Raw genomic sequence first — 8,921 nt, 5'->3', positions numbered from 1 at the left:
AAGAAAGAAAGAAAGAAAGAAAGAAAGAAAGAAAGAAAGAAAATCTGAGCAAACTACAGATGGACAGAAGACATGTCTAGTTTGATGAAAAGAAGGACCAGGGGAGACAGGAGAGCATCTCCCAGTATTTGAGGGGCTGCCCCAAAGAAGAAGAGGCAGTCAAGCTATTCTCCAAAGCCCCAGAAGGCAGAAAAAGAAGGAACAGATGGCAACTAATCCAGGAGAAAAGCAACCTGGAATTCAGGAGGAATTTCTTGACAGTGAGAACAATTAACCAGTGGAACAGATTGTCACCAGAAGTTGTCGGTGCTCCAAAACTGCAAGTTTTTAAGACGAGTTTGGATAACTATTTCTCTGACGTGGTATAGGGTTTCCTGCCTGAGCAAGGGGCCAGACTAGAAGATCTTCAAGGTCCTTTCCGACTCTGTCATTCTATATTTTGAATGCTCAGCTCCGATCCGCGTGATGTGGGGAGACAAAGGCAACCATTGTAACTGATGGGATGGTATTGTTCTGATCCAAACCTGGTTCCAAGGAAACCAACACGAAATAGAGGTAACAGCAAAAACTTTTTAATGATTCTTTACGAATTTCGTTCCTTCCCGGTTAAAAGGCTGTTTCAAACTCATTGTCTCTGATAAGGACGAGCCTTGCCAAGGTGGTGCGAGGCTGCCAAGAACACTAGATAAAGTGGCCAAGAAATAGTTCAAACACAAAGAGTCTCCAAACACCAACCAAGATATCCCGAACATCTACAAGGCTCGAGTGCAAAAACATCTTTGCTTCCTGCAAAGAACTCCGGTTTCTCAGCTGGCTTTTACCCCTTAAGGGAGGGGCCATCACCTTGCAGCCTTACTCCCGAGTCGCCTGTGCTGCTGCAGCTGCTTTTTCCTTCGAGCAGCCCTGCACGTATGCGCGCTGGGCACAGGCTCCTCAGGGGACTCTTCCTCACTGCTGCCAGCCTCCACCGTCTCCGAAGGCAGCACTCCACTCCCTGAGGGTCCTGGCTCCATCAATGCATCCCACGCAGGCCCCTCACCTGAGTCCTCACTCTCCGAGGCCTCAGCCGTCCACACCTGTTGCCGGCGAACCGTAACAGGTATGCACACTGTGGTGTAATCATACCCAGAAGGCTGTGTGTGCTAAAGTTGCAGATCCAGAAAGGACGAGGAAAGAGTAGCGGGGGCCAAGATAACCACAGAAAAAGATTGCACGCTTTGCAGTGATTTTAGTTTCAGAAAGGAAATAGAAGGAGGAGGTTGCATGGCGTGCCACATCCTAGTGTAAAGTTTAAATGTTTAGCGGGTGAAAGCGCCAGGCAAAAAACTAGGAGACAGTGAGCTCCAGTTCTGCTGTCGTCATGACATGAAAACTGGCTGGGGCACTTTAGGCCAATCAGCAGGAAATGTGAGTTCTAGTCCCACTTTCTCAGTTTCATGCCCAAGGCGGAACTAGAACTCACCATCCCCTGCTGATTGGCCCAAAGTCACCCAGCCGGCTTTCCTGCCTAAGGCGGGACTAGAACTCTCCGTCTCCTGGTGATTGGCCCAAAGTCACCCAGCCGGCTTTCCTGCCAAGGCGGGACTAGAACTCTCCGTCTCCTGGTGATTGGCCCAAAGTCACCCAGCCGGCTTTCATGCCTAAGGCGGGACTAGAACTCTCCGTCTCCTGGTGATTGGCCCAAAGTCACCCAGCCGGCTTTCATGCCTAAGGCGGAACTAGAACTCTCCGTCTCCTGGTGATTGGCCCAAAGTCACCCAGCCGGCTTTCATGCCTAAGGCGGGACTAGAACTCTCCGTCTCCTGGTGATTGGCCCAAAGTCACCCAGCCGGCTTTCCTGCCTAAGGCGGGACTAGAACTCTCCGTCTCCTGGTGATTGGCCCAAAGTCACCCAGCCAGCTTTCATGCCTAAGGCGGGACTAGAACTCACCATCTCCTGGTGATTGGCCCAAAGTCACTCTGTCTCCTGGTGAGCCGGCTTTCATGCCTAAGGTAGGACTAGAACTCTCCGTCTTCTGGTGATTGGCCCAAAGTCACCCAGCCAGCTTTCATGCCTAAGGCGGGACTAGAACTCACCATCTCCTGGTGATTGGCCCAAAGTCACCCAACTTCTTTTCATGCCATACATGGGACTAGAACTCACAATCTCCTGTTTTCTCACCTGGCGCCTTCACCGCTAGACCAAACTGACTCTTTTTCCACCCCTTTTTTCTTGTTTTACAATTTGGGGTGTCATCCAAAGGTGCCCTCTCCCTTCCGCTGTTGCCACTCTCAAAACTCTTCTTTTCAAGGCAGCTGCTAGGTGAGGGCAAAGCCCACAACAAGACAACCAGTCGGGGTGGGGATTTAAGAGCTGACGAGCTGCTATCTGCGATGATGTCATGCCAAGAATGAGTTGGCAAGGTTTTTGGGCTCCTATCACTTTAAGAGCCTGTAATAAGAAGAGGCCCTGTTGGGACACTCTCTCTCTCTCTCTCTCTCTCTCTCTCTCTCTCTCTCTTCTCTCTCTCTCTCTCTCTCTCTCCTCCTCTCTCTCTCTTTCTCCCCTCTCTCTCCCCCTCTTCTCTCTCCCCCTCTCCTCTCTTTCTCTCTCCCTCTCTCTTTCTCTCTCCCTCCCTCTCTCTCTCTCTCTCTCTCTCCCCCCTCTCCTCTCTCTCCTCCCTCTCTCTCTCCTCTCTCCTCTCTCTCCCCTCTCTCTCTCACCCCCCTCTCTCCTCTGTCTCTCTCTCTGTGTCTCTCTGCTGTTTGTTTGGGGTCTAACTAAACTACGTGAATGTATATATTCTTTGTAGATCAAACCACTATTTAAATACAACCTTTCGTTTACTGTATTTGTTCCTGGGTTATCTCACATGGTCACAGTGCGCGCACTCTGACAGGTTATGGGCAGAGGTGGTATTTAGCTGGTTCAGATCGGTTCTGGTGTTACCAGTTGTGGAAATACTTCACAGAACCGGCAAATACCACTTCTGGCTGGCGCTGCCCACCCACCCCTGTGGTTACCTCTCCTATATTCCCTTGTTTTTTTTTTTAACCTCAGCTGATTTGTGCGGCAGAATGGATTGTCACACCTCAGCTGAGGTAAAAAAAAAAAAACAGCTCAGCTTACACAGAGGGCGGTCTTTGATCCCTGCATGTGCGCACTGTCTCTCCCAGAACCATTAGGAAAAAAAATTGGTTATGGGCCCAGTCCAGAGAGAAGGCCAGAATGACTAAAGAGAAGAGAAGAGAAGAGAAGAGAAGAGAAGAGAAGAGAAGAGAAGAGAAAAGAAGAGAAGAGAAACCCAGTGAGAACTTTCAACAGAGCCAGAAGGCTGTGCATCGTAGTTTGTTAGTGGTTAGTGCTTGTAACAGAAACAAGCAACATGTCAACTCGTAAATCATTCCTATGCCTGTTTCTGAGGTGCCATAAGAAGGAGCGGGAGGAATGGCCTAAGGGATCGGTGCAGCAGATGAAGGCCAGAAGCACATTCCACACTTGTGAAGATTGTAGCTTAGGCTACCGGATCTTCTGCCCGTGAAAATCCTTCATTGGAGAGTGTGATTGATGACACCCAGCCCTTTAACGTGTTTCATTGGAGAACCTGATTTATGACATACCCGGGGGTGGGTGGGGGAATGGGGAAACAGGGTCGTAGATGATAGTAAATCACATGTCTCAGAGTTGGCTTCGTATCGGTTAGTGCCGGACATGTTGCTCCTCATAAATCTTTGGGGTTCTTTTGAAGCTTGGCTTGAGGCTCATGATTTAATTCGGGCAATCGTGGGAACCCTGAACACAAGATGGATTCTGTCAGCGTAATGGGAGGAGGTGTTGTGGTTCGTCAGCAGCCTGTGCAGATGGCAGCGGAATCAGACCGTAGGGAGGAACACGGGCCAGTCCAGGAGTCTGGGGACGGCTCGGATGAGGGTCCTGCATCCGAGGCAGAGATGAGTGCTGACTCCAGAGCCTCTAGAATCTGATAGCAGTGAGGCAGAAGAACAAGGGGAGCCTGTTCCCAGGGCGTGTATGCACGGAGCTGTCAGAAGGCAAGAGCAGCTAAGACAAAAGGGACAACTCGGGAGTAAGGCTTGGAGGCGATTGTCCCTCCCCTAAGGTATAAAAGACAGGCAAAGGTGAAGAAACCTTTGCAGGAAGCAAAGTCATTTGCTCTGTTCGAATTAAACCTTGAAGCTCTGTGTGGACTTTGTACTTCGGTTGGTTTTTTACAGTTCATTTGGCACTTTAGGTGTCGGCAGCGATTCAAAGGAGAGAAAGGTGGGTGCTTATCTCGAGGAACTGTTTGGGACTCATTACCAGCTGGGAATGAAAATAATTCCTAGCACTGAAATAAAACAAGAGTTGTTTGGACTAAGAGTGCACTTAATTATAGTCTTGGTCAGAACAGGAGGTCTCATGGTGTGTCGGCTGAATGAGACACTCCCGGAGAGTAAAGATGGTAAATAAAATTGTGTTATTACAATGGACTTGTAGCTTTGGGGGGGGGAAAAACCAACCAACCAACCAACCCAAACTTGTCCACTGACCCTAAATAATGCTCTTGCCACCATACCATCTTTTGAGCAAGAGACAGCTGATTTTATTGTTTTAGTTTTTCACCTTGTCGATGGCTTTCTGGTACGCAAGGAGGGATTGTGTTGAAAAGTATACCTGGCCCATTGCAGACTCTTCTTCTGCACCTGGAATTCCTTACTTAAGGCATTTGGGGACGGAGACGTTGACTTCACCCAACGTTCTCGGATAAAGCGTTGGTCTTCTGTTTGTTTTCCCTCTCGGACATTATAACCGCTAAGCCGTGTTTGACGTAACTCCGGAAGAGAAGGGAACTGTTTTTCAAGTAGGGTTCTAAGTCAGCTTCGGGATGTTTCTCCTTGAAGTCGTGGAGATCTTCCAAACCGGCCCTGGCGGTTTCCTTCGAGTTGATCTTCGCGAAAATTTCAGCCAACATTTGGTTGACTTCATCCTGGGCTAGAGAAGAAGAGCCCGACTCTCTGTCCGTGCCAGCTTGTCCCTCAAAGTGGCTGAGAACTTTCCTGAGGTTGGCTTCCAGATCGGAGTCTCCCCTGTCCTCGATCAGCGTGAGATGATCCAAGATCTCCTCGCCCTTCAACTTGCAAAGGGTATGGAGAAGAACCTTCAGGGCCCGCAGTGGATAATTGCTCTGGTATTGCTTTAATTTCTCCTTGGGCAGGACCTTCATGAATAGGTGGACATCCATCAGGATCTGGTCCAGGTGGATGCGGTCGATGGTCTGAGGAAGGCTCTTGGCTGTTTTCCACAAGCACTTGGCCACCATTTCTGAAAAAGCAAAGAGGTCCGTGGAGGCGGTCATGCTCTCCCGGAGAAGCAGAAGTAAAGAACTAAGAACTCTGGTCTGGTTGGACTTCTCCAAAACCTTCATGATCACCAGTTTGGCGGATTGCTCTTCTGGAAGCTCTTCTACTGGAGAATCCAACAAGAAGCTGATGAGACAACTGATGAGGTCCTTCAGCACTCCAGCAGAAGCTTCCTGGGCCAACATGTCTACCTGGAAGAGGGAGACCAGGTTGCAAGTGATAGAGTGATAAAACTCGACCACCTGTTCCTTCCGTGCTTCTTCTTCTGCCGTGACGTGGAGATGGTGGATGAACTTCATCTGACGGAGGGTGGCTATCAAAAACGGGTTGATGTGGCTGGACATGAGTTCCACACTGTCCTCCTGCTCCAGAATCTCCTGGATCTGGGCTAAGGCCTCCATACTTGTAGCAATGCTACCGCTAGCCAAGTGGCAAATGATCATATTGACATTCAGCGAGGCCCTACTCCCAACGTGAAGCTCCATATTCATCTCCGGCGGGTCTCCAGCTGTCGGTTTGGGATTTGGGGAGATGTCCACCTGGTTGACATTCTCCTGCTCCCGAAGAGAATCTGAACAGTCATCTTCGATCTGATCCGGTTGCAATGGTCCGCCTGGGACCTTCTCCACAAGACTTGGTGAGTTGGGTTTCCATTTTCTCCTCTTGGACATTGGTAGCTCCTACCTCCCTGATACTCTCCTCCAAAAGGCCCATATGTTTCTCCGAGATATTCCCAATCACTCGGAATGCTTCTACCCCAAACACGTCTCGCGCGGTTGCGATGACCTTCAGAGCAGCGGTATGGACTGCATTGTTGTAGTCTCCGGTCAAAACCAGGAGAGTTTTCAGAATTTTGCTAGGGTTGGGCTGGCAGACCTCTGGACCGTATTTCTTAAGCATCCATCCCAACTCTTTCAAACATCCTACCCGTTGGTTGGTGTTCTTGGCCTGGGCTCCTTCGAGGAGAAATGAGAACGTCTTGAAGACCGGATAGATGAAGAACATCTGCTTCACAATTGCCCGGACTTCTTTCAGGATGGATTCTTTGGTTCCTCCCAGCTTCAGGATAAGGTAGGGCAGAAAAGAAGACACCTCGTTATCTGTCAGCTGGTACTTCTCCTCCATGAGTAGCTGGAAGAGCCTTTGAAGATACTCTAGAGTCTTCATGAGGACCCAAGTGTTGGTGTCAAACAACCGAAGGCTGAGCCATTTCAAGATGAGGTCCAGGCAGCTAAGGACCCCATCTTTCTCCGCCTCCAAGTGTTTGGTCATCACTGTCAAGGCTTTGATGTGGTGTTGAAAGTTGGAGTGGAACATCTCCTCTTGCAACCAGTTGGAGAGGCAGCCAGACATCTGAGCTTTGAGCTGCTCGATATATTTGCTGCTCGGTGTGCTGAAGTTCCACCTGAGGACTTTCAGGGACTTCTCCTCCTTGGCTCTCTGCTCTTTGGCTTTGGGGACAACCATAAAAATGGGGCCTACCTTGCTGGGAGCTTCTTTTAAGGCCACTTTGGTGGAGGACTTTGTGACTGGGAACCGCTTCGTTTTGAGAACGGTTCCTTCCGAGATGGCTTTTCGGACGTCCACGCTCAACTCGTTGGACCCGACATTTTCAGTCGAGGAGGAAGGAGCTGGTAGGCATGGTTGAAGAGGAGCCACGTCTGATCTGGACCAAGACTTGCCTCGTGGGAGCTTGGAAAAGGTTCTGGACAAGCTAAGGGTGGCCTTGGAAGATCTGCTTTCTTTGACTTTGTCCAAGAGAAGGAGGACCTGATCTCGGGCAGCTGGCTTCAGCTTGCCGGTAGCTTCGCACATCTTCTCGAAGCCAAGGTGGAGAAGGAAAAATGGCAGGGCCTCCTGCGCAGCGGCATGGGTTTCCTCGTGCGAATTCTCCAAGGCCGAGTAGAGGTGAGGAACGCAACGGAGAAGGTCGGCAGAAGCCGAGTTGGACGACGGTAACTTCTCCACCAGCCAGCCCAGGAAGCTCTGTTTGGGGGACACCGTGTCCTTCTTCAGATCTGTGAAGAGCTCATCTCCTTCCAGCCATTCCTTCATGCCGGTTTGCTCGGCCCAGGCCTCAAGGGTGGTGAGCGCCAGGGCCCGCAGGCTACTTTTGCTATCTTTGAGCACCGCCAGGATGGACATCCCCAGGGTCTTGACGTGATGCTTCGCCCCGGGACCCAGGGCCTTGGCGAGCTGCTGGAGGACAACCAAGGTCTGCTTCACCAGGGCTTTGTTGGAGTCGTGCAGGCAAGCTTTCAAGGCCAGCGGGAGGTCTCCCAGGTTGGGTTGGATGGCTACGAGGTCGTGGAGGATCTTGGAGACTTCCTCCAGCCCTTCCTTCCTCACCTTCCAGCTGGAGTCCTGCACCTTGGATATCAACTCGGCGGATATCTTCTGGCTGAGGTCCGCCGTGTTCCTCTTCCGGTAAGGTTGCGCATCTCCTCCCTGCTTCTCGTTGGCGGAGTTTCGACAGAACCTGCAGCGCCCTCGGATTCGAGGTGGGGGGCTTTGGCCGCTCAGCTGTTCAAACCTGGCGTCTATCTGGGACAGGAGAAGCGGCCTCTCGTCCTCAAAGAAGACCCTCAGGGGGCTCCCCACGTAGAGGAAGATCACGCCGAGGAGGTTGAACGCGGAGCTCCGCACATCCGGATGGGCCGCCGACAAGGAAGCTTTGATGTGGTGACAAACATCTTGGCTTCCAAGCCGTCGAAGCCGAAATCTCGGATGGCTTCCGAGAGCCAGTTGAGCGTTTCTGCGTGTGTCCTGGGGCTGTCTTGCAAGAAGGCAGCTTCGGCGACTTTCTCGGCCGTCCACGGCAAGCCGCAGGCCTCGGCCACCGCCGTGAGGGCTTCCTTGGTGTCGCTGCTGCAGATGACGTCTCCAATCTTATCCACCAGGTTCCCCAAGACGAACCGGGCGGACGTCCTGGAGAAGTTGCCTTTGCGGGCGATCAGGGTGACGATTTGCAGTTTTTTCTGCATCACCTGGAGTTTGGTTTCGTTCCAGCCGGGTTCCCTGTGGAGGAGCCGGACCAGAGCCTGGCAGGGCACCTGATGGTTCTCCATCTCTTCCACGGCTTTCTCCAGCGCCTCGAGGCAGGAAATGCGCTCTTTCCAGTTGCGGCTGTCCAGGAATTGCAGGCAGGACTCGGGGAGGACTGCGGCAGCTTCTAGCTCACATGATTCTTCTGGCAGTTCCTTCTCGGTCATGTCCTTTGGCATTAGCATCTTGGCTGTCTCTGGGTTCTAGAACCTCGGTCGGCCAGGCGCAACATGGCGGCTCGGCCCTCCCTCGGGTGGCGATCAGCTCGGTCAGCACCGAGGACATGCCGAGAAACCAGGCCGAGAGCCAAGGTCACCTTCTTGGAGGAATCTGGCTTGTCACCCACCTCACCCGACTCTGTTCTCCCCCAGAGAGGAGACGGTGGTACCCCCACTCTTTGGGGGGGGAGGAAAGGGGCCTTCTTAAGCGGCTGCTACTCCGGCTTATCAGTGGTGAGCTTTCTTGAAGGCCCACGGGGAGGGGGAGGCCTTTGTGATGTCACTGATGCCACAACAGAGGGGAGAAAGGCTCCAGGAACA

The 8,921-nt window shown here is 51.8% G+C and overlaps 1 pseudogene; it reads right to left on the bottom strand.

Annotated features, from left to right (window-relative positions):
* Positions 1 to 4,724: 4,724 nt before the first annotated feature.
* LOC113451004 (cytoskeleton-associated protein 5 pseudogene) lies at positions 4,725 to 8,567 on the bottom strand (annotated as a pseudogene).
* Between the last annotated feature and the right edge of the window lie 354 nt (positions 8,568 to 8,921).

The sequence above is a fragment of the Pseudonaja textilis genome, chromosome 4 (genome assembly GCF_049901715.1).
Source record: "Pseudonaja textilis isolate UNSWEBS1 chromosome 4, rPseTex1.2, whole genome shotgun sequence".
Lineage (NCBI taxonomy): Eukaryota > Metazoa > Chordata > Lepidosauria > Squamata > Elapidae > Pseudonaja > Pseudonaja textilis.
Note: the sequence above shows the minus strand (reverse complement) of the source record. Positions and strands in the feature narration are given on the sequence as shown.